This window comes from Streptopelia decaocto (assembly GCF_964273445.1).
Source record: "Streptopelia decaocto genome assembly, chromosome: 16".
NCBI lineage: Eukaryota > Metazoa > Chordata > Aves > Columbiformes > Columbidae > Streptopelia > Streptopelia decaocto.
The window spans coordinates 2,404,962-2,430,876 of record NC_138671.1 but is presented as its reverse complement, the minus strand read 5'-3'; the positions used below and the strand labels follow the sequence as shown (position 1 = coordinate 2,430,876).

The window sequence follows — 25,915 nt, the reverse complement described above, 5'->3', positions numbered from 1 at the left end:
GCTCCAGGAATTGTGCTGGGATGGGGGTTTTGGGGCCGTGCGAACAGGCAGCAGTGGAGCTTGTTGGCCAAGCATCTGTCCCACCAGCTTTAGCACTGATCCTCCTGATACCAAAGGAGAGAAGATGCTTTCAGGACATAAAAGGGGGTGTAAAGAGAGGAAAAATAATCAGCTCTCTGGCCACGTTGCTCAGGAGGGAGCAGAGGGGTGTTGGGCTGCAGGAACACGCTCTGCGCGGGGACACCCAGGTCCTCAGCTCTTCCATGGGCCGGGCAGCTTGGCAGCTTCCCCAGGCCAGCGTCATCCTAAGCCCGATAATAAGCAGCGGCCTGGGACTGACAATAGGATTCTTCTTCTTTTTTTTTTTTAATTTTAAAAAAGATGAGATTAACCAGCTGAAGTTAACAACAAACTCTGGATTTCAACAAACCCGAATGAATCACCAGGAGCAAACCCTGCTCTGCAGCCGTCAGCCCTCTGAAGAGCACTCATTGGCTCACTTCAAACTTAAAGAGCAACTTTTGACAAACACTCCATCAAAAAACTGGCTAATACTTGCTTCTCTCTTAATCCTCCTTGAGCTGTTTCCCCATTGCTAATCTCTCCCAGAAACCATTATTAAATCTTTCCTGGTTTGCAACGCTGATTCTGAGCAAATGCACTGGGAACAAAACATCAGCTGTGTCTTTGTGTCATTTGCATGTTCCACGGGAAGATCGTTTCGCTTCTAATGAGACTAATTAAAAAGAAACAAAAAATAATAAATCAATCCCATTAATCTGTAATAAATTGAAGCACCATGGTCCTTCCCAAAGTGTTAGTGACTGCCAGCTCCTAACATGCTGGAATGCAAAATCGCTCCTACTGTAAAATCGTGGCATCATAGAACAGTTTGGGTTGAAGGGACCTTCAAAGCTCCTTGAATCCACCACCCGGCCATGAGTAGGGACGTCTTCACCAGCTCAGGGTGCTCAGAGCCCCATCCAGCCTGGCCTGGGATGTCTCCAGGGATGGGGCATCCACCACCTCTCCTTGTAAAACATCTCTTCCTCATGTCTAGGTTGAATCTCCCCTCCTTTAGTTTAAAGCCATCACCCCTTGTCCTACCGCAGCAGGTCCTGCTAAAAAGTCTGTCCCCAGCTTTTTTGTATTCCCCTTTTAAGCAAAGAAAGGCCTCAATAAGGTAATCCCAGAGCTTTCTCTTCTCCAGGCTGAACACCCCAACCGTCTCAGCCTGTCCCCATAGGAAACATCCCTCAGCATGCCCCCATGTTCTGGTTTCTGGGTCTGTTCTCTCTGTTCTGGGCTGTGCTGGGGGTCGAGCAGCCCCTGCGGTCCAGGGCTGGGAGGTAAATCCCGCATCGCAGCCCCAGGCTCCGCAGGGCTCATCCCAGCAGACTGCGACGGGTGGACGTGTTCCTAAAATTAACCTGTAAAAAGTGTTTTGATAGGATGCTGACAGCTAAAGCGGAATCAAATTATCGTTTGGAATTGCCATGAGATAATTGGCCTCATTTACTATTTTAAGATTAAAAAAAAAAAAGGCTCCCTCTTCTCCCTCTTCCAGACAACTGCAATGGAGAAATATTCAGGCGTAGATGATGTCCCCAAACATATCATTAAAGCTTTAAATAAATGTATGATGACATCTCCTGCTAAGAAAGACTTCCTTTGTATTTCAGATAGGAACCAGCCAGGTCATTTTCAATGTCATTTTTTAATAAACAAAAGAGATTTCTCTTTTTTTCCAGGCACACAACTTAAAATATTTGGAGATGTAAGTATGTAATTTGAATTCTTTCACACATTATTGATTGAAAAATAATCTTCCTTAGAGATGCCTCTTACTTGCCAAAAGGTATATGCTTCTGTCTGCTGTGTTTTGTCTGTTTTACTCTACTTGAACAGCTACAGAGCTGACCCAGTCCCACCCTGCAGATTATCATGTTTGTAAAAGGGAGAAAGAGATGAGAACTATCCCTTTCTCACTCTCTCATTAATTACAAGGATTAAACGCCAAGGCAGCTACACAGTATTACGAAGGAAATAAAAACATGAATTGGAGGAGCCAAGTTCTGCATTTGCTGCTCCACTGTCCCGATGTATCCGAACCCATCGCACCCACTCCCAGACCCAAACCCCTCACATGGCAGCAAAACAATCACCCGCCGAGCAAAACAATCTGTTCTCGTGATAAACCTGAGTGGTATTTTGGGTAAATGCTACACTTATCTGCTGAAGGCACCGCACGTGTTACTGAGAAATGGAAACTGAGTAAATTATCCTGACCCCATTCATTTTCTGATTCATTTCAAAGTCACTTTCTTATTTGAAAAAGTCTACACCTAAAGTTGAATAGGAAGACTCTTACTTTTCTCAGTGTTCTGTGGGCTCATTATATCTTCATCTCACCATTGTAACACCAAAAGCGTGAAATTAATTTTCTTTTCTTTTTCTCAGTAAGTCGCTGTTTGTCTAGTGCAAGCAACATTATGTCTGTGCTGATGTGTCAGACGTTAAAAATACCGTGAGACCGTTTGATGAGCAGTGAGGCTTTTGTAAAATTATAGATCTTGAAGGGACTTTATCTCGCCATCTGGATTTCACAGCTCTTTAGATCCCCCTTTGCTGCTGCAAAGCACCCGCAGTGCAGGCAGTGGGAGGAGCCATAGCCAGGGGGAGGAGCCACACCTGCCATAAATGGGCAGACCCACCCAGTGGGCGTGGTCAGGAAGGACCAATCAGGGAGCGGTGCTGCCTATAAAAGCTCTGCCTGTGAGCAATTGGGCAGACCGGGGTGTGGTGGGGGTGGTTGGTTCTGGTTGCCCAAAGCTTGCCTCCCAGCCTGGGCACCTATTAAAAGGGAGTATTTAGAGATGTGCAAAGTGGGAATGAGGTCTGGAGCCTCCTTTGCTGCAGGACAGGTGAGAGGTGCCCCAGGTATGACACCCCCTGATGCTTCCCCCATCCAAGGTAGCAGCAGCTTCCATCAGCTTGTGGGTTCATTCTCCTCCTCCACTCTTCTGGCTGCTCCTCAAGACTTGTCCCCTTGGCCTGGGAAAGCTCTGAGCTGCTCTGGGCTCAGGAGGCCTGGAGGTTCCCACCCTACTTGGCAACTAACTTTTGCACGCTAAGCACAAACAAGACAAAACCACCTCCATGGTCCAGGAGGGCAGCTGTTGTGTGCTGGGACTGTTCCTGAGCTGTCTCCTCCAGCACAGCTTTGCTGTTCCTCCCTTACCTCTCTCCTTCTGAGCATCTTTGAAGCTGGTGTGTGTATTTAGAGCAAGACCTTGAGTGGCTGTAGTAGGTTCGCATGATTGATCCCAACACCAGACCATCCCATACCAGGATGGTGAGCAGGTCTTGAAACCTCATGGGGTCTGAGAAGTTTCCAGCTGCTCTCCTCTGATGTCTGTCTGGTGGACACCAACCCTTGGAACCTTAAGAAGGTCTGTACCAAGCAGAGCTCGTGGGGAAAGGTGGTGGTGACCTGCACATGTGCAGGGCTGCCTGTTTTTGTTGCTGCCTCTCTGTCCCCCGCAGTGTGGGTGACACGGGACTGTTTGTCTTGGAGGTGCTGGGATGGACTGGAAACCAGCACTGACCTCTGAAGCAACACTGGGGGTGTTTGGCTGTCCAGCCAGTGGCTCAACTTGCCTTGAGTTCACGAGATCTGATTTCTGAGATAGTACAAACAAACCCATCGTCCCCAGCAGCCAGACTCGCTGGCTGGCGTCACCTCTGCCGGGGACGGGAACAGCGTGTCCGTGTCGCTGGAGGTTAAATCACAGCAAATCACATTTCTTGTCCGCAAATGGGCTGCACACGTGCTTTCTTTAATCAGTATTTAGTTTGTTGAATTACTTTTATTGGTAGTTAACTGTGTGATGGTCTCAGTGGAACAGCTGGTCCATGATTTGAAAAGAATATTCTTCAACCCTTGCTGAGTGCAATTATTTTTGGATACAAGTGGAGTCTTTAGAGCCATTAAGAAGATAAAACACAGATTGTTTGCAGAGATTTTTTTTATTATTATGTTAATGGCTTTCAAAGAGAGGAACTTTTATTATTTTTTCTATTGTTAGCAGACAGTGCAGTGGAACCCAAGCAGAAGGGCTGGGAAGAGACATAGATGTTCCCTTTGCCGCTGGCTGGGCTGCTGGGCACCCAAACCCAGGGCAGAGGGTTTGAACCTCCCTCCAAAGCTGCCGTGATGTTTCCCAGATCTTGCAGTAGCTCATCTGCCCACTGGTTTCTTAGCAAAACCACTGAGGGCTGGTGTGGGACTCCCTATATAATGATTTAAAAGCGTGTCAGTGGATAGGACAATGACAAAACAGAGGAAATTAAGGACTTTGTACTTTCTTCCATTGATGGGGAAAATCACAGACAGATCCCAAACCTCTGACTCCCAGCCCAGCACCAGGTCATCCAGACCACAAAAGAAAATAGGCAATCTCCATTTTTAGGGCATGGTGGGCTGTGGCAGCAACTGGGACACCCTTATCCTCAAGAGTAAGAGTATGTACTCTCTCTCTCTCTCAAAAATAAAGGCATTAATTTATCAGTAGATAATAAGTTATCTCATGAGTTAAATGGAGTTTGTATGTTATGCCCCTCCATGAAGGAGGCTGGCTGACTTTTCTTTGTCTGTAAGAACAGTGCTTTAAATTATTTAGAGGAAACTACACAATCTTGGCTGCAGTTTGCTATTATGATTGCAGAGCTTGTCCCAGTGAAAACCACAGGCAGAGAGGCTGTAAAATTATGGCTGTCTCTTTAGTGGGAAGATAAAGCGAAACTGTTAAAGCAGGTAAGGATTGGATGCTTTTAGTTTATCCTGGGGACGTGTTGTTGTAGACTGTGTCTCCCAAACTTCAGTCTGAAGTCAACAATGCACTTATTTGGGTTGGGGATTAGTAACAAGTTTCAAAAGGAGCCTATACCTAATAATAATAATAAATCAGTGTTTCATTCCAGCACCTCTGTATACCTTGATTTTCTATTTTAATGCCCTTGTGTTTTGAAACTGCAAGGGCAAGAAAAGACTCAATCACAAACATTATTCAGTATCGTTTGTTATACTGAGGGGAGAAGAACCCATACAACTTCAATACATAATTAAAAATGTCTAATAAAAAGCCCTAGTAAATTGGGTGATCAACAGCAAATGGCAGAGCAGCATCTGTTGCTTCCCACTAGGTAAGGATGCTGCAGGTGTGTGGATAATGCAATATCAGCTGGGGGGGAAGATCCGTGTCCTGGGCACCCTTTGTGCTGCCACCTCCCTGCTCTGCTCTTCCTTCCCCCCCTTTTTTGGTGGTGTTTGTATCTGTTTTCCCCTTCCTGACTGTATGAATCTCTGCTGCTCACTGGGGTCATTCTAACCTTGCCTCGGTGCTGGTGGCTGATGGGAACGGGCTGTTTGGCAATAACTCTTCTCAGGGAGCGCTCTTTGTGGACACAGTATTCAGTAATAAAAGTAATGATTTTGGAACAGTGCACTTGTGTAGGAAGCTACGCCACAAGAATTTATTAAATGGTTTATTCTGCAATAAATGCAACATAAATTGAAAAAAAAATAAGTCAGGACAAATGGAGGAGCGGGGAAGGACCTCAAGAGGACAACTTCTCCGTTCCCAACGATGCCAGACTACATGTGTTTGCTGGATCTGGGTAATCAACACCCGGGTTGATTGCCTGCGGCTCCTCCAGTGTTCTTGCCATTGGAACAGCTTGAATGATTTGGGCCTTAACTGCTTGTCAGCTTTGCTTCCTGTTTTCTCACTTTGTTGGAAGTCAACAGTAATGTTGGTTTTTTTTTTTTACTAGTGGGATGTAAAATAAGGAGAATCAGTGAATTTCTTGCACAAGCAGAGAATTAGCGCCCTGCCAAAGAGCTGCGGAGCCTGCGTGTGTTCGCGCAGGAGGATCCTCTATCTGTCTTCAGCACAGTTGTGTTCCGATCAAATTAAGATGCAATTACGGCACTGGGACTTCATGTAGGTTAAAATGGCTCTGTATAAAATGCCTCCAGCATTGCAAACAAGGGTTCTTGAGTCAGAATGGCGATCTTTGACTTAACCTGCCCTCTAGTCCAGCTTTAGGGGTCAGTTACTGTGGAGGGATTGGTTCATCCCAAGGCAGATGCAGAAAACTCACTGTCTTGCTGCAGAACCAGCAATAAAATATTTTTTTGAAGCAAGAAAATAATCAGGGTGGTTTTAATGAGGCTCAGAAAGAAGACTCTCTTATCAGCAGAAAATTCAGCTGTTATTCAACTCATTCCTCCTTATTAACCCTTAGTGACCACCCATGGGTGAGCACTCAGTCTTTTCCAACCAAAATGATTCTGTGACTCTGTGGTACAAACCATTTCCTCCATCAGCATCTGGGAGGTGACGGGTGAGCCCTGGTGTAAGCGGGGGACAGGGACCTGTGGTCAGCACATGGGACGCCCCTGGCTGGGTGCTCATCATGCGTTTCTCTACCAGCGTCAGTTCAGCACCGTGTGGGTGGGTATGGATTCTGCCTGGGGGGGCGCTGCCGGAGCGGATTTCTAATTATAGCTAATTGCAGGGTTGATACACTCTGGATTTGGTCTGATACAAGTCAAACGATTTCCTGTTGTTCAGCACTTTGCAGACACGTACCCAGAGGCACCGAGAGGGACGTGTTTTCTGAAAGCATCCAGCTGGGCAAACACACGCTCTTCCTCTTCCTTCCCGTGCACAGACCTGGCTGGAGCAAAACACCCACGGCAGCCTGGCTCTGTGGTCTGGGGCGATGCTGACTCTGTATGTTATTTAACAGTGTAGAGGTCCCTGAACCAGGTGAAATGGTCTGGTTTAGTTAAGCTGAGGGCTCCTGGGAGGACCAGTGTCCTTGGCCACGCTGAGCCCTTTTCCATCCCCAAAACACTGCAGAGAAGGTCCCTGGCAGTGAGGGTGAATGGAGCTGGGCTGGCCCTTGCTTCAGGTGGAGGCTGGAGTGTCACCCATCACAAATATCTCCAAATTATCAAACCTTCAGCTCTGTCCAGTTATTGGGTGAAACATTTTGGCTCGTGGTGGAGAGCAGCTCATACGAGATGTTTTCATGGCTGGTTCTGATCTTAAAACCAATGAGTCCCTGAATTGCTATCCAAACCCAGATAAACATCCTTGTAGCTACGCTGGCATTTATCACATAAAGATGTACCCAAGTGTATCTAAGCACGAAGTCTGCATTATCAGACCTTTGGAGATTACTTTTATTGTCTTCCCTCTATTAAATATAGCTCAGCTCTGCTGCCTTGAACATGAATAAAATTTGCTGGCTATTCCTTCTAGGAATCATCCATTAAGTATTTTTAAAATGCTGTTCAAGATGTGTTTGCCCCGTGTTTGTGCTCGATGGGATCGCTGTTGCGTAATCCACAGTGTTCCCTGTGCATGATGATTATTTTTTGGCTGATTTATGTAGGAAGTAACCTTCACCGCTTCACCACTTTTTAAATGTATTTTAACAAATCTGAACACGTGGCGGATTCTGTTATCTCGAGCTGTGGGTTTTTGCCCTTGGCTGGAAGTGTGGACAAGGTCAGAGGGAGAGAGATGGTGGTTTCTCTGGCTGGAGATGCTGGTTGATGGCTCCGCGGGGTTGCTACGCACAGTTCCCTCTGAAGAACAGTGGCTGGGTGATGCTGATGGGGTTGGGGGATCAGAAGGTGGTACCTGGATTTCAGCAGAGAAAGGTCAGGGTCGGGGGACCACAGCTCAGCATCCCACTGGAGGAAGGATGCTCTGCTCATCGCCTCCACAGGAGACCCCCCAAAGGGAGGAGGAGACACACATATCCAGTGTTAAATGGCATATGACTCAAGGAAGAAGAAGAAAAATCATGCCTCTTTATTACATAGATTTATCTAGCTGTGCCGGGGCCTGACAACCACCACCAGATGCTCATCTTCTCAGTTGCTTTATTGGATTCTGGGACATCCTGGTAATTGCCGTAAGTGGGAGATGATTCCCCAGCGTCTGGCATGTGTTAATACTGATTCAGAGCGCTTATCAGTCCACTTAAGGGAAGAGCGTATGTGCTCCGTCTGCAGTCAGAGGCAGCCTGGTAAATTCTGAAGGATCAACATTTGATCCTATCTTTTTTTCCTTTCAAATTGCTGCTGAATGACTGAGTCCTCACCACCGGACCCTGCTGCAGCTTGGACAGTTAAAGGTGCAGAGGCATTGCCCAGATGTTATCCCCTTTTCTGGCGATGGGTAGGAAAGTGCTGTCCTGTTTCCCCCAGCTTTGCCCCCAGGTGGTATTTCAGGAGCTGCCGAAACACCAACATGTCCCAACAGAAATCTTCCAACAAATTAAAACTACTTCTGTTGGGTTTGTTGTTGTTGTTGTTTCAGGTTCAAACTGCCTGTTCCCTTTGTGGCTGGCTGCAGATATTGATGAGCACAGCTGCTTGGATGCTACTCAGCTGGATGGCGTTTAAGGGAGGAGAGAGCAGCATGTGGAGGTCTCTGGGGGCGGTGGAATCTCAGGCAGGTGGGTTTCCCTGCTCAGCTCAGAGCGAGGAAAAGGGAGGAATAAAACCAGCTAAAAGCAGATATTTCAGTAATTGCTCCAAAGGTGCTGTTTTCATTCCAGGTAGGAATGAAAAACACAGGGTTTAGGCAGTTTTAAGAATTTTTGTTCCCACTTCCTTCCTCCGAGGAGCCTGACAGCGTTGGGTCAAAAATGAGAGTGGATGCTGGTGTGTGTGCAGCAACGCTGGCGACCTCCTGTCTTCCAGCAGAGCTGTGGAGGTTTTCGAGGGAAACAATGGTGCAAAAGGGTCTGTTTAAACAGGGGAATGAAATGTTTCCCCACGTCGCTCCTGGCTGAGGAATGCTGTTGGGTTTTGAACAGTATGTGAGGGCAGGGAAAGGCATTTTTCAGGCGTGCAGGGCTCCCGCGCTGTCTAGACATCATAATGCAGCGGTGCTCACCGCCCTGCCTTGAACTGCTGCCACGGCGTCTCAGCGCCTCCTATAAATGGCAGCTGAGAAGCCCTTTCCTCTGCCAAAGCCTCAGTCATGCTAACGAGACCCTGGTTCCTGTCGAATTTGGCAATCTGTCCCACTAAACCGGTGAACTTGGAGCAGGTGGTGGCAAAGCTCATTTCCTAAAAACCACATCCCTCTGGAGACAAAAAGCCACACCTGAGTTCCCAGGGTGGGGTAACTGCAGCTCACTCCAGGCCAAGGGAGATGTCTGGACGTGGAGATGGATGCTCCTGCCCGGGAACCTGCAGACCAGAGCTCTGCGGAGGTGAGTTTTGGACCAGCACATCGCTCTTGAGTCAAATCGCTGTTGAGACATCTTAGAAAAGTGCTGCTCTCTGCTCAAAGCCCGTCCTGTTGGATGTGGCACTTGCACTGTAGCCACCAAAAGCAATCTGTTCTTTAGCTGTTTCTGTCCGGTCTGGCTCCGTGGCTCCATGAATCTGTCGGCAGAGCTTGGCTGAGCAGCGCTGGTTTGGGTCACCCCAGCATTAGGATGCATTTCCTTCTCCACCCTCCTTTCTCCTCTTTCTGCGATCAGGTTTCTTGCAGCTCAGCACACTCCTGTCTCTCTGTATTTCCCACTGAAGCCTGAAGTAGGGTTTGGTCACCTCTGTTTTTTTAAACCCAGCCCAAGTAATGAGCATCTGTGACAAGGCAGAGGTTTTTCCTAAGCCCGTGGTTGGCGTAACTCATTCTTTACAACCTTGCTCCTCTCCCTGCCCACAAGGAGTGGGAAGGACATCTCTAACCACGGGATGCCGCTTCCTGTGAAGCCCATGGCAGGAAATTAATATCTTAGTTGTTTTATTTTAAAAGAGCCTGAACTTTCCAGGAGTGCTGCGTGGTTTGTGTGCTGGCAGTTTCGGGTGCCTGGGAAGACGCCCCTTGGAAAGCGTTGATTTCTGGAGGTTGAGTCCCAAGAAATGCAGATCGGATCTCCGCTTCTCTGTGGGAAAATGGAGGCAGCTCAGATCTTTTGTCGCTTTGGTGCGTGCTCCTGCTCTCCATCAAAAGAGAGCACATTTCTGTGCAAAACTCTTGGCTGTAACTGAACAGGCAGAAGTGAAATAGTGGAATGCTGCCTAGATCCCAGAAGGAGGTTCATCCCTGACGTGAACTTGAACTTTGGATTAACGAGCTTTTCAGACCTGCTGAAGCTTCTGGCTTGTGGTATTTTTCTTCTCAGATTGACACACCATACATTGGTAAAGTAACAGGAACTAATACTTTTGGGTCCATGAAGAAATCTCGTTGCCCACAGGAATGGGCTAGTCCAGCTTGTGATGGTGTTGGGTCTGTCTACCCCAGGAAGGATGGAGGAGGTGCCTCGACTGGACAGAAAGATGGTCAATTAGGGCCTTGCATCTCAGATGAGCAGTCACTTCTCAGTTTACCTGCAGAGAAAGCACAGAGAGCTGCTGTGCTAAACTCTGTAACAAATGCTGAGAAACAAATGCAAACTCCAGCTCCTGTTTCCTGCTCTAAATCCCCCCAAACAGACCCTGATATCCAGGGCCAGGAGCCAAATGCTCTCAAGTCAGTGGAAAGATTCCCCTTGACTTTAATGGTTTTTGCATGAGCGCCTAATTCCTTCCTGTTCACAGGCTCTCTTGGACTTGGTTATGGAAACGACTGCAGATATAAAGCGCTGCAGTGAGCTGTGAACCCCTCGGAGCAGCGCAATGGCGGGTTCTGCCGTCCTCCCAGGCAGCTGGAATGGGTTTTGTTTGACAAAAAGCCTGATGTATGTTCTTCCAGCCAGTTCTGTGGCTACAGTGTGAATGAGCGTCTTAGCAAATAGGTTCGTGCAGATGGGGTTTGTGGTCAGCCCGCTGGGTTTGGAGCCAAGCTCTTCCCAGCAGGACGGGGAGGGCAGGGAGCTGCTGTCCATGCTGGGCGAAGCTCAACCTCTGCGGATTTGACATACCAGCATCTCTCGGAGCTGCAGCCTTGGGTCTTGCAGCTTCTAGGGATGGGTTCAGTTCCCTGTGCGCAAGGACCGTGTCACTGGTAGAGACTAGATGCTGCCTGATTTTGTCACCTCCTTGTGAAATGCAAGGTTTTTGCCCCAGAGTGTCTCACCTTGGCAAAAGGAGGATGTGACACCCCAGCTCAGCGATGCACTTGCTTAACCAAGGAGATGTGACGGTCCAGTCCCATTGCTGCGCTGAGCGTTGTTCCACCTGGACCAGGCATCCCCCACGTGCCACCAGCCCACCATGCGGTGAAGGAAGCTGAAGGCGCTGCCTTGGCCACCTCTGTGGCTCCATCAAATTCTGTTTGGCAAAACACTTGCATTGATGCTTAACTGCTAAGAACGTAGATGTATTTCACTGGCTTCTATGGGGATTAAACACATGTGAGTGTTTGGCTGGGGAGGGATCTTGGTGCCTCTGGCTGGCAGTGCCATCGAGGGGGACACGGGATTTCCTCCCTGACCCCTGGGACCATTGACTGGCTCCTCGAAGCACAAGATCCACCTGCTCTGATCTAATCATACAAACAACAATAATAGCAAACAGATTGTTTAGTGTTTATAAAACACCCAAACATCTGACTCTGTTACAGGACCAGTGACTGTCCCAGGGGTGTTTGAGAAGAGCAGAGAGTGTTTTCTGATGTGGAAGGGTGCTCAGCTGCGTCTCGGGTGAGAGGAGGATGATGATGATTGTTGTTTCTTTCTCTACACCCTAGAAACTTTCTAGATCTAGTTAAGGGTTTAGGTTGTTTTACTTTGCTGTTCAAACTCCGGATTAGTTTTGTCATTTCTTTTTTCCACTCACCCAAAGGCCGCTGGGTGTCTGCACCCCCACCTGCCCATCCCTTGCTCGTACAAGCACGAACATGACCCTGTTCTCAGCGTGGCCTCAGTGGCTTGGGCGCAAATCCACATTCCTGGAGCTGTGTCCTGCAAGAGGGACCCAGCCCTCGCTTCCGCAGCTGTGCATTCCTGGGATGAGAAGGGCAGCTCAGGCCCAGGCTGTTCCATAGCAGAATATCAGACCTGGGCGATCTATGGAATAAGTCTGGCAGCTGCAGGAGCCATCTGGCTGCTGGAAAAATCTGTAGCGAGCTCCGTCGGGGTCCCCTCCTGACACCCAGATTTGGGGAGGGCTCCCCCGCTGATTTCTAAGATTTTTAAATGCTTATCCATTTTTCTCCCTAGAGATGTGGCTATATGAAGACTCCGAGTTCAGACGCAGGAATTATGAAGTGCTGGCCTGGCTCTTTTGGAAGGATTATTTGCCTTTTAAAGTCACTGTCTGCAGCCCAGGCTGATCATCCTGTTGCAGAGGAAAACAGGCAGCAGACGAAGACGCGGATGAAGTAATGAATCCATCTCTCTGCAGTCTAGCCAGGTATGCTTTTTTTTTTTCCTCTGACAACTTAATTAACATGCATACATCTTTCCTCACATTTTTATGATGCTCAGTGGAAAATAACGGTCACTGTCTAATTGCACTAACATTAAACTTGTTTTCATGGCTGAAAAGGACACATCCAAGGGCAGTGTCGTTCCCTTGCATTTGATTACTCCGGGATGTGCTATCTGCAGCAAGCAGCTGGAAACGCAGGTTTTATAATGGGCTGGACTGTGCTGGTGGGAGGAGGATAGACTTGTCCAGTGGAAAATACGTGCATTAGTATGGGCTGGATGATAAATCCTTATCTGGCTGATGCTCTGCCTGCTCTGTTTGGGTTTGGAGCTCCCCTGGCTGGAGGAGCAGCCCATCGGTCACACTTGCTGCCCGCTCAGAGCCTTCTCCTGCCCGGACCCCTCCTGGTGTCCCCAGGGCTCACAAAGCAAAAAAAGAAAAGAAATCCAAGCAATTTTGATTGAGTCATGAGTTAAGTTTCTTCACCCAGCCACAAAACTGGTTGTATTTAGCCAGAACAAAATGAAACAGGGGCCCTCCTGGTGCAACAGATTCCGTCCTACAAAAGAAACCACCACCTCTGTTGTGGGAGGGATGTGAAGTTGTTGATGGAAACAAGCACGCTGTGATCTCATGGCCTTCTGCTCCACTGTGGTTTTGGTTACTCCGGGCTCTTGGTTGCGTCTTGCAGGCTTGTTGGTTATGAAATGGCTGGGTTTACAGTGGCATTTTTAAAATTCAGCTCTTCTTAACATAGCATTGTTTATTTTTTCTAGTATGAATTTCACGGTGTTGTGTTCTGCTTGAAATTACTGCTGCTCTACCATGCCAAAGCTCAGGACGCTTTGTTCCATTTTCTCGTCTAAGCCTGACCAGTCCCACAAAATCCAAGTGTAACCCGAAATACTCAAATTTCCCAAATTGCACTGCGTACGTGGGAAATGAGCACATTTAGACACGTTGCCAGGATGGTGGCACTATGAGAGGAGGTTTTGCACTATGAGAGAGCGTGCAAGTCCAACATGACTCCGCCGGTGGGTGGTTTGGGTCTTGGCCAAGGCGAGGAGGTTGGAAGGAAGCATATGGCTTCGCTTGGGTGCTTTGTGGCTTGACCATCTGCAAGGAGGATGAACAGGCACCATCCCTTGCGTTCACCCCCTCCAATTTAGTGCACGCCTGGAGAAAGGCGGCGGTAGGTGCTGTCTGTAAAATAAATGGCATCTCTGTGACAAATGGTGCATCTCTAGGGCTTTGCTTTGCAGACTCAAAGTTGTGGCTGGAGTGATGGGAACAGCAGAGGTGGCTGCAAGAGCAGCAGGTTCACGGAGCTGAGCTCAGCTGCCTATTCTAGGGGTGAGTTAATCACCTATAATAAGTGAGCTCTGCGAGGGACGGTGATGAACGGGAGCATACGGAAGGGGAACGCTGTGCAGCTAAAAGAGCATTGATGATAGCACCACAATCCTTCCGGCAACGTGATTTATTAGGCTGCGATGGTGTCTTTCACATTACACAGAATCACAGAATGTTAGGAATTGGAAGGGACCTCAAAAGATCCTCTAGTCCAATCCCCCAACATTAAGTGGCAGATGCCTCATCCTACACAATATTTAATGCAGGATGAGAGTGGTTTCGCTGTAGCAAACCAGTCTGTTTGAAAGGGAGGCAATGGGCAGACTGGTCTGAACTGGGAGCACTGGTTCTGTGACTGCTGTGGCTCACATCATGCTTGCAATCAGGAAGAGAATTTTTAAGATTAGACTTTTATTAGGTGCCTAATTGACTCATCATCCCTGCTCCCCCTCAATCACATTTGCTCTGCCCTGAAATGTGAGCTAAACAAGGCTGGTGAGAAATGTTTTCTGAATATAGGCCAGGAGAAAGGGGACTGGGGAGGGTAAAGGAGGAGCGAATTCATGCCATTTTTGTTAACAGAAGATTGTAAATGACTAAAAACCAAACCAAAACAAAAAACCAAACCCGTACAAAAAATAACAACAACAAAGAGAAGTTGTGGTTTCTTAAGCCAGTTTATATTCCTGGAAGCTGATGACGCCCTGGATTACTGTTGTTTTTTTAGACCTCTTTCCATTTATTTTTTTAGGATAGTTTGTCTCTAGTGTGGGTAGAGAACAGGGGAATATGCAGAGAGGGGGGAAAAGCTAAAAATGGGCAGGAACAGGCTGACTGCATATGCTGCTTTTTTTTAATTTAAAAAAAAGAGCTTGAAGTTCTTAAAGATTTGGGTATGTGGGGTGGAGCACATGCATGACAAAGGAAGCTGATCCTGAAGGCCATATTTAATACAGGATATTTTGTGCTTTGTTGAACATTGTGGCTCCTTGGCTGTGGGAGAGCTGTGTCTCAGTTTGTGAAATAATCAGTCCAGAGCTCTGATTCATGTCCCTTGGAAGCTGCGTTGCTCTGCGAAGGGCTGCAGCCAGACCATCCCAGGCCAACATGCTGGTGGGACCACGATGGTCTTGCAGGTCTTGTATCGGTGCTGCCAGGAAATTTGTTTCTTATTGCTGTCCAGTTCGGGTGTTGCATCTTATTTTGGTGTTTTTGCTTAGAAAACAGTCTTTTTCTTCAGGAATTGTTTCTCTTTTCTCCGTGTTACTCATGCTTACCCAAGCCAAGCCCCACTGATCTCCATGGGATGCTGCTGCTTGGCGGGTAGTCCAAAAAGTAGAGAATGAGCTCAGCTGGTCCCTGCACGGGACGGGGAAGGTGGGAGCCGGGGGACCAAAGTCTCCTCCACCCTTACGTGAGTGTGTCACAGCCAGTCCATGTTCTGGCTCTTCTGCTCATTTCCTGATGGTTGCTCTGGATTTCTATTGCTTGCACTAAAAGAAAGGTCGGGTCCGTAGCTCAAACATCTAGAGGGAACTTAGAAGGAAACACACTTTACACTCTCACTCCCAGCTCTTCTCCGCCCTGAAGCTCTATGGACACGCCAAGATCACAGCGTGCCTTTTTCTTCTAGTTTTTCTTTTCTCCCTGTTACCAAAGCAGAGACTGACGTTCCCAGTAAGTGTATCCAACAGGTCTGTCCTTTCTTGTTGCTCCTTTCCAACACAATAAGGCTTTGTTTGAAAAGTTCAGATTAGCTCTCTTCCTTTTTTTTCTTTTCCCTCAGCTGGAATCTTCCTTTTAAAACCTTCATATTTGTATTATTATTTTTCTGCCGGCAGGTTAATTAATACTTGATTCATCACCTTGAAAGCTAATGGATATTTACCCAGATCATGAAGGAAATAAATGCCTTCTATAAATAACAGCAGCAACACTCACTGACAACCCATCTTTATTTATGCTCCTTCTTCTTCAGGAAACAAACTCTGCTCAGCTCCCCAGGAGTTAATCCTGACCTTTTCCCAGGGCTGGTTTTGCACAGGCCTGGCTCAGTGTTTTCCTGCTTGAGCTCTTCTTTGTAAACACGGTGGTTTTTTCTAAGGGAAAAGGGCAGCGTTTGTGGAGAGAGACGCAGACAGCCCTGTGTAATCGCTCCAGCCTGGGCCAGCAAAAGCCATTTGAGACCCGGGGTGTTTCTGTGGGCTGGGAAGGTCTCTCTAAAATGTTGTTTAGTTTTGGCTATTGGAAAAAAATACTGGAGAGCCCTTTCCGAGTTCCCATCTGCTTCCAATAAGTGGTGTTTATTGTCTTTGCCTCCAGCTCTCCAGCTATTGTCACTGGTGACCTTAATTAGGAGCGTATTAAAAATCGTGTGGAGTTTGTTGCTCACGCGTAAAGAATTAAAAAGTAATTATTTACTTTTACTGTTGACTTGCACGTTCCTCCTGGGTGCTGCTCTGCATCCACAGGAGTGTCTAGAAAGTCCCTGTTGTCCAGGTGGAATTTACGGCAGAAATAACCGGATGGGTGCTGGGGCCATGGGCAAGGGGACCGAGGGACACAGAGGTGGCAGGAGAGCTGCAGTGGGTGCTGGTGGCCAACCAAAGCGTGACCTGTTGTAGCCAGGGGACAGCTTGTCCTGGGTCTGCAGGGTGGGCTTTCTGTCACCTCAGCGATGACACTTGTTTTAAGCTGGGATGAGGGAAACAAGCGAGTTCACTCCTCCTGTGTCGCTCCATCTCTCGGTTTTCATCGTAAGTGATGCAATTTGTGAAGTTGCCTCCAGGAAGCATCAGCCTCTGGAGCGGCAGAATTGTGTAGAAATCTCACCTTTTGTTCATTTTCCTATCCCTCATGAAAATGCGAGCTGAAAGCTTCCAGCACAAAGCAGCAGCTAGATGTTTTCTATGATTGCTTTAAGAATCTACGCCGCTTAAGATGGACTTACGGGTTGTTGGGGTTGGTTTGTTTGTTTGTTTGTTTTTTCAGGTACGTTGGCTCATGAATTTTTACTTCCTGAGCTTGGTGGCACTAGATGCATTAGAAACAGAACAACTGATTTTAATGAGCCTAAGATTAATGCAGATGAGCTTGGCTGAACCTGCCATCCAGCTGAGGAGAGAGGATTTTTCTCCCTTCACCTCCCAGCTCCCTCATCGCTGGCTGCTCCATTGCAAGCGCGACTGGAGCAGAGTTTGTTCTCATCACCAGTCATTACCTGGGGGAGATGCTCATTAAGCAGCCTGGTTCATATAGGAAATTTTGCTTAGCACTCTGGGTGTAAATAAATAGCAATTACCAGTATGAGAGAACTAGTTCTCCAAATCACCCCTGCACTGGGCAGAGCTCTCCTGCTGCCCCAAGTAACCTGTCAGCTCGATGACTTGTTCCCTCTACACCTGAAATTAGATATTTGTATAGTGGGTGGTTTTATTACCTGAGCAATAAGGAAATATGGGGGAGGCTGAGCTGAACTAATTCTATTTGATTCTGTGAGCAACTGACACTTTTATATCCTTGTTTTATTTTTTTATAGGAGAGAGATCGCGCCGCTGCAGGTTTTGCCTGCTTGAGCTGTCGAGTGAATGTAGCAGGAGCACCATGTGTGTGAGGAGCCATAAATCATGAGGAGGAGCCATAAATCCTGAGGAGTCTCCCAGGAAAGCATCAGGGGACCGTGGAGGAGAAGAATGGCCCAGCAGCTGGTGAGCTCGCCCAGTGACTTGTGTCCAGTTTTACTGGGATACAGGGACCTTCCACCTGCCCATGGGTAAGTCGCAGCATCATGTTCTGCTTCAATATCCCACCCAACGAGTGGAAGGAAGAACCATGTGATGTGTTAGGAGTCCCCAACCCAAGGGCTTCTTGGTGGCTGCGTGACCCTTTGCATCCCATGGGATGGCAGATGGAGGATGTTATTATGAGGCTGTTCTGCAGATACAGCTTTGCAGATCGCAGCAGTCTGGTAGGGAAATGTGTGAGGGCAAAGGGGTGCCTGGGTCAAAAGTGCTGTATCCCAGAACTAGAAGACCCTGAAGGGCCACATCCAAAATCACATCACACACACTGTGCTCTTCCCAGGCGCTGGAGGGCCAAGGATGTCTTGGGAAACACAGGCTTGGGCTGCCCTGCAGTGGGAGGTATTTTTTCTGAAAGCTTATCCTGAACTTTTAAAGGATTTTTTTCAGCTTCAAAACCTGTATATTATAAAGCAAAATTCCTCACGTTGTTAGCATAACTTTCAGCCAGCATCATTGGATCCTGAGTCTGTTGCCAGCAGCAGCACCGGTGATTTCCCCGGTTTGCTGCAAGGCAAAAGGACAAGCCGGGTTCCCGCTTTGCTGAGCCTCTTTGCTCACAAGGAACCAAAATGCCCACGAAAATTGGGCTATCGCCACATCAGCACTGCCAACAGCCGCCTCCGGGTGTGCCTGCCCTGGAATGCATTTAACACCTGAGCATTTTTCTCCTCCTCTGCACTTTTCCCCATACAATTTCCCCTCACAATTGAGTCCCTGGTGCTGGTTTGCAGGGACAGGCACCCTTTGCTGCTGGCCAGGTGGCTGGTGGCACGTCCCTTGCCGGAGCAATCTGTCCCCCTCCCGCTGTCATGCTTTGTTCCCTGTGCTCGGTTTTACTCCCCTGCTAAACCCATCCCGCTGCTATTTTAATACCCGGGATAAACGCGTCTCTTTGCTGCGTCTCGCACATGTTGCAAGCGGCACAAGATATGAAGCTGAGCACGTCTGTGTTTAGCACCTGCCAGGCAGGTCCTGGCAAGGAATGCATTGGCTCTTTGGTGTCACCAGCTCCAAATTACAGCATTTCTTCTTCCCCCACGCGAGATGCCTCCTCGGCTGAAATGACAGCATCGAATTCTCCCTGCGTGACAGGAGGTTGGTTGTTCTTTGGTGTGGAGTTTGTTTTATTATTACTTTCATATTTTTTTGTTGGTTTGTCTTTTACTTGTTTTGTGTTTCCTATCCCACTGCCAGAAAAGGGGAGAAGATGCAAATGCTGCTGCATCCCAGTGACTGCCTGGCACAGCTTGGCCCGAGCGTTTCTCCCTCCTGGATCCCAAATGCCGATGCTGTGCCAAGACCAAACATGACAGGAGCCAAACCACGCCATGAACTCCGGGAAGTGCAAAGGTGGGAAGTTAAAAGGCACTTGCGACTTGTTTTCCAGGAGGGTTTACGGGACATCGCTTTAGCCTCACCCTCTGTCTACTGCGGGGTGCCTGGGTTTGGTCCATTTGGTTCTTGTGGCTTCTGCCATTGTGCTGGAATAGGGACATGTCAAGGGAAGTAATTCTTTTTGGCTTTTTCACATCCTCAGCTTGTGACTCAGTTATCAAGAGTTGTTACCTTTGCATCTCCGGCAGATCAAGAGAGGACCACTGTATCACTTCTGTGTCACCAAGGAGAGCTCAAATATTGTGATTAAAACATTCCAGTCTCGCATAGTCCGCTCAGACATGCGGGAAGAAACCTTTGCAATTAGATTCCCTGTGCGCCGGCAGGAGGGCAGGAGTTTCACCTTTTTATCTTTTCCATAACTATATTCTTCTGTGATTTTAGAGCAGCAGGGAAAAAAAAATGCCTGTTTGATTTTCTTCTTTATGCTAAGCCTGGTTTTACTTTCTGATTGCCAAAGCATGATAAATGGAACAGAGATTACCTAGAGATTTTCAAAGATTTGCTTTCAAATTTTGTTTTTGCTGAGCCTCATTAAGCTTGCAGGTTTTATCTACGCTTTGTTCTTACAGTAGAGTAGCTTTGCCACGTATTAGTAGCTTTTTTTTCATTATTATTATTTGAAATTAAAACCAGATAGAAGCTTCTCATGCTTAGCTTTCAAATCCTATTTTTAAAAATATTGATCATGGGTGCGTGGTTTTTCTTTTCCTCTGATCACGCTGTCCCTGTAAAGAACAGTCACTAACGAAACGCTTTGGACCTTTGTGCACTAATGGTTGCGATTTTGTAGATTTAGGGACAGATTTTAGAAAGTACAATGTATAGATAAAAGAAAAATGTGGTTTCCAACAGAGAGACAGGCAAGACAAATAAGATTTAAAAGCAGGACCTCTATAATTATGGGGTACATAGCAGCTTAGACGTGATAAGATAGTCCGTGGTGTATCTAGAAGCATCATTCAGGAGCTAAATGCTATTGAAGGTGTCGTTTTCCATTATTTTAGGAAAAATGGCCAAAAATCTTCTCATGGTCTTGATGGTCTCTTCCAACCAAAGTGATTCTACCTCAGCCTGCAAAGGGTGACCCCGGGGTCACCAAGTGGGGGCACAGAGGGCGAGGGACCCCACGGAGCATCACGCGCCCTGACGCAGAGGGACCGGGCGGCACAGCTGGATTTACCCCCCACCTTGGCTGGTCCAGCACCTGGAGAGAGGGGAGCACGATAACCGGGTGGCAAAACCTGGTGCTGGGAAGGCGGGGCTGTGCCGCGGGGTCCCCGCCGTGTCCCCGCCGTGCACCGCCGCGCTGTCACCAGGAGGTGGCACCGCCCGAGCGCGGCCGCTCCGGAGCGGGGCCGGAGCCGACCCCCCCGCCAAGGGCAGCGACTGATTCACTCGGGCAGTTCCAGGAAACGGGAGAAAGTCTTGTCTCTTCTTTCTCGGAAATACGTTGTGCGAAATCCCTTTACAATAAAAAAGACCAAACAAACAAACAAACAAAAAACACACAAAAAAAAGCAAAGAGAGAAGGTACAAACTCCACATTTTCTTCGGACAGAAGGGGAAAAAAAATGAGCGCATATCCCCACCACTTGGAAAACATGCAGCTGTCAGGACATCCACTGTCCGTGTCCCCAAGGCCCTTCCACACAAGCAGAGCCCCATTCTTTGCTCTAACAGCGCATCTGCCAGTATGTTACTTAAGGAAACTTCATTTATGGCTTCTCTCATATTAATTGCAGCTTGTAGAGGTTTTTTTATCCTGCAAAAGCAGACCCAGCAGCCGTGGGCTCGGTGGCTGGGGAGGGACTGGTCCTGCCTCCTCATCCTCCCACCTGCAGCTCCTGATCTGCTCATTCCCAGGTGGGATCAAATGCGTTTTCCCTACAGGACACATTTAGCGCATTGTCCCTTGTGGGAAAACTACAGGCACCTGTGATACCGCTGGAAACAGCAAACCAGTATTTTTTGCTAAACATTGGCAATTTTCTCTTTCTAGCAAAGGCAGAACAGAGGATGTGGAGTTGAGAGATCAGCCATTATAGATTAGAAGAAACATTTGCTTTCCATGAAACACTGACCTATAATACAACGTTTCTGCTAGAAACATTGCGCTTCGAGAAAAATGTTGCCTATATTTTGCTTGAATGGATGCTTTTGAAATGCATTGCTATTGTTGGTAAATCATATACCACTTCACTCAGCTCATGCCCAGTTTGTAACCATTTTTCTCTTCTTGGGTTTACATGTCAAAAGTTCACTGAAATAGTTAACAGTGGCTCTTTCTTGCATGAATTTGTCCAGCTGGCTCCATTTTTAGCTCTCACAGCATCCTTGTGGATGCAGCGAACTTCACGTCATGGCCATTGACCTCCCTGCAGGACCCCCCACGGAGGGCACATGGCGGGGATATGGGGCCACTGCTCTCCATCCCTCCCACAGTCCCCATCTGTTTGTCCCTGAAACTGCTACAGCAAATCTTCCAGGAAAGCCCCAGGACAATGGAAAGATGTTCTACAGACACAAGAAATCAGATGGAGAAGCTGTTGTGCAATCATTTACTCACCGGAGCCCATTTCTCGCTCTTCGGTCCCTTGTGAGAGGCAATTACAAACCCTCGTGTGCATTGTGGGATGATGCTGGCAAGAGCCTTCTGTACTGTCCTGAGAGGGGAAAAAACAGAGCGGTTACAAGGCCAGTTACTTTTCAAATTAAAGCAAAAAATTTTAAAAAATTGTTTCTTTTTGTTTTTCCTTCTACATTCCTACTTAGCATCCTGAAAACCCTGCAGAGGATTTGCATTTGGAACATGAAATGAATTTCTCACAGTGAGGCCAAAGCAAACCGAGGTGCATGGGCAGGGGAGCGTGGTGTCCTCAGCTGCCCGAGGTGGGACCGATGCTGCCCCAAATCTTTGCTTTAAAGTCAGATAATACACATTCACTGGGTTTGGGAACACAGGGAATATTTCCAATAGCCCAGACCTCACCTTTAAGTCCATAGTACTTTAAAGAGAGCATTTAAAGCTCAATCCTGACTGTATGAACGTCCCTTCATGGCAGAGAATGTCCTTGGAGAGCTGCTGAGCCTGATGTGTGGTTGTTGGAGGCTGAATCCCACCGGGGCTCTGGGGCAGGTGGGCAAAAATATCCTTGTTCACATGCCTGGATGGGGAGAAAGATGGTTGAGGTCATATTTTTAAATAGCCAAGCCAATAGCAGGAGGGATGTATTTGGTCCTCATGCTGGTGGCACCCACACCATGACCACAGACACACAGATGTTTCAGCTCAGCTGCTGCACAGCCCGTGTCCTCCCTTACCTGCCCATAAAGCACCATCTGATATCTGTGCCAGGACTAAGACGCAAAGGGACAAACTGGACACCTCCATTTTTGCCTAGAACACAAGTTCATGAACCTCTGTTATCATCCAGGAATGATCTAATTGAAACATCTTGACTTACACAATCATCCCCTTCTCTGTTCCTCTCTTCCACTCTTTTAAAAAACGTTTCCTGCTTTTTGCAGCTGGCCAAGCTGTCCTCCTGCCTGCTTTGAAGTAAATATTTTGTTGGGTTTGGCTGCTGTCACAGCCACACATCGTCTTCTGCCTGACATCTTATCCATCTGCTGCTAAAGAGAATATTAGGAGCTAAGAGTCTCAAAAACGGGTTCTGAGGTGCTGAGCAGAATTAGTGAGTACCAGCGCAAGAGAAAAATATTCTTCTCAGTTTTCATGTGCGTAGTAATTCAAGCTGAAACACCTTAAAGATTCAATACACTCAGAGGTGCTTGTTATGACATCCTGGTACTCACGTGCTGGAAACCGAAGCGCGAACGCTGGTTCGCATTAGCTGAGGATCTGATACACCCCGTTCGCCGCCCTCCAACACGGAGATGGAATCAGCGCCCATTTCCTCCTTCGTCTCAAGCGAGTAGAAAAAGAGAATTGCACTCCCACGCCTCTGAGGTTGCCAACATCTGCCTTGCCTCATTTCTTCTGCTTGCAGAACATCTGGCTCTGCTCAAGGACACTCATGTGTGGACAGTTGTGCAGGGAACGGGCTGTGCTGGGACGGAACCCTTCGTGATGCACCCCCTGCTCATGGTACCTTTTCTTCCTGAGAAGACACAAATAACTTCATTTGATGATGGTTCTAGTTCTTTTCTTCTCCATGGGTTGCTCTGGAGAAAGGATCAGTTTGGATCAGTTGACCTATGAGGTTTGGAGGTACCTGCACATGAGAAGGCACATGTGGCTGTGGCGCTGCTGCTGTGAAGGGGGTTACAGGAATCCTAGAATCATTTTGGTTAGAAAAGACCCTCAAGATCATCAAATCCAACCATGGAGGAGTGGCTGCGAGGAGCTGCACAGGGCTGGGGGACGTTGCCTGTACCCCACGGGGTGTCTGCAGGCAGGACACCATCTCATGGGCCACAGTTCCTGTAGGACACCAGCCTTTTGCTTAACATCGCCCAGCTTTACCCTCCTCCTGTTCCACAGAAGTTTGTCTCATAGCTGTTTGTCTCATCACTGTTTTTGGGGAAATTCCTTGAACTTCTCAGAAATATCACATTTTGTTGTTCTTGCTTACTTGCACTTACGTTGCTCAACTAGCATTTGAAAGTAAATTACTCTGCCCAAAGAGCCCGTCTGTGCTCTTGTATGTCACTTAGAAATAATATCAGTCAGAAAAGCGTCATAAAATGTTTGTTACCAGCCAGACATTTCAAAAGTACTTTAACTTCTAATTTTACAAAAGTAAATTGAGGTATAGCAGAAGGCTGGAATTGGCCACTGCTGGTGGTTAGCTACTCACTTTATTTTATTTTATTTTATTTTATTTTATTTTATTTTATTTTATTTTATTTTATTTTATTTTATTTTATTTTATTTTATTTTATTTTTTTATTTGCTTACCTGCAAGCTCTGCATCTTCAGCCTCCACTTGCTAAGTACATTCTTCCACAAGATAATTCTATTCTGATGGAATACACTCCTATATATCTGAAGTGTCTTCATCTTTGAACCTACAAATATATTTTTTTAAATTACTCTCAAATGCCACCACAGGTGTAACAGCAGCGACTGCTTTTACATGCATGGCCCTTGCACATGTGCACAGTGATATTTTCTTTCCCGTTTTACTAAAGAGAGAACAGCTGCCAGCAGAAAGGGACTGAGACCTCCTTGTCCTCAACACAGCCCCAACCATCGCAGCTCAGCACCAAGACACTGATTACAACCAAAAATTTCACACATCCACGCTGTAGCACAATAAGGCTAGAAGGACTTATTTATGAAATTAAAAAAGGGAAGATCAGCCAACATGATGTAATCGGCTTGGGTGACCTTAGAATCCAAGAAATTACGACAACAACATGGTTGACTCATAGTCTCACCCAGTATTATGAATGGTGTTATTAATTACTATATATTTTCATACTATTTCAATAACTATTTGTATTTAAGAATGTTTAAGCCTTACCTTAACGGGAAGGAATCCAGCGCTCGTCCTTTGCCTGTGAAAGTGGAGATGCTGAACCCCCGTGGGCTGGACTTGCCGGTCGTCCCTGTGGTTCTCGGTGCTCCCTTCTCCATCCGCTTGTTTATGTTTTGCTCGGGCCCTTCTGCCAAAAGGTATCCCTCACCCTCACACCATCGCTTCACTTTCCCCGGCTTCCTCTCGCCCTTCCTCCTTGGCAGATCTTCAGATTCATTTATGATACAACAAGCAAACCAAGCGGATCGTTGTTGAGTTGTTGGAGTGGATTCTGTGAAAAGTTACTTGGGAAATTCTTGACTCTTGGCCAAGAGAAGTGAGCCCAAAAATAAACCACAGACACACACAAAATCCTTTCTCCAGCAAATTTTGTTCTGTTTCTCAGAGCAGCAAAACAGGCTGAATTCAACAGCAACATCACGGCACGTTGCTGAAGGCAGAGGAGCGAACGGTGACTTTATCTCCGAATGGCAAAGGTTTGTGTTTGCGAAGTGTTCCAGTGCGGGAAGAGCAGTGAAGTGCTGCCTCCTGGATAACAACAGCTCTTCTGATTCAAAAAACTTATTGTAAACATGCAAACAAACTTCTCTCGACTCACTCTGGGTTTGATTTCCCCGCTGGCTGAGAGGGTGACCCTCCATCACCCATCGCCCACCCTGCCCCAGCACGGCCGAGGGACCCGCGACCAGCTGGGATGGGCGATGGGCTTCTAAGCTTCTAAACCTGGAGGAGCTGGGTCTGCCTCCCTTTGCTCTGCCTAGCAGAAAAAACCCAAACAAAACCAAAAACAAACACCCCTAACGTTTAAAATACATTCAGCTATTTTAGAGCCAGGTAGACTCCAAAGGCACAATGAGTCAGGACACAGAATCAAGTTCAGACTTATCCCCAGTACATCTCCGAGGTATACAAACCTTCTCTTTTTTTTTTTTTTTTTTTTCAGGTTCTCCTTGTAAAAATACAAATAAATAAAAATAAAAGAAAATAAACCCAAACAAAATAAAATACCCACCTGGCGATGCCAGATCCCAGTCAGCGAATCTCAAGCAAAGAGCCTCCCTGCCCGAAGCACTGATGTTTGGAGATCCACGTGGATCTGGGTGTGTGGGGTGGCTGCTGTGGGGTTTTTCCTGGCAGGAACAGCCCGTTCCTGAGCCACGGCAGCCACCTGCTGGAACCTGCCTGCCCGCAGCCCTGCCTGCCCGCAGCCCTGCCTGCCCGCAGCCCTGCCTGCCCGCAGCCCTGCCTGCGTTTGCCTGCACGTGCATCTTCCACTCGGTCCCAGCCTTTCCCGGCAGCTGGGGCACAGGGTGGTGGGGAAACACCTGGCTGCCCGAATGCAGGGACTTTCTGTCTTATTTAGGATTTTTTTTAATATATATTTATTATTGCCCTTCCATCAGAAAGCACCACCCTCGTTGGGCACGTAACACCAGCCA

General features: G+C 47.4%; 2 long non-coding RNA genes across 3 annotated transcripts; one reads left to right on the top strand and one right to left on the bottom strand.

Annotated features, from left to right (window-relative positions):
• The first annotated feature begins 2,797 nt into the window (after positions 1–2,797).
• LOC309447107 lies at positions 2,798–19,229 on the top strand. 2 transcript variants are annotated; one of them, XR_014185559.1, is made up of 5 exons: positions 2,798–2,924; positions 12,208–12,400; positions 17,310–17,543; positions 18,769–18,924; positions 19,112–19,229. It is a non-coding gene; the product is annotated as an uncharacterized lncRNA (long non-coding RNA). The 2 variants fall into 2 exon arrangements; XR_014185560.1 differs by lacking the exon at positions 2,798–2,924 and adding an exon at positions 9,145–9,306.
• A 2,286-nt stretch (positions 19,230–21,515) lies between these two features.
• Positions 21,516–25,350, bottom strand: LOC309447106. Its single transcript, XR_014185558.1, has 4 exons — positions 24,462–25,350; positions 23,894–24,003; positions 21,962–23,207; positions 21,516–21,635 (listed from the first exon to the last, which is right to left on the bottom strand). It is a non-coding gene; the product is annotated as an uncharacterized lncRNA (long non-coding RNA).
• Positions 25,351–25,915: the final 565 nt, after the last annotated feature.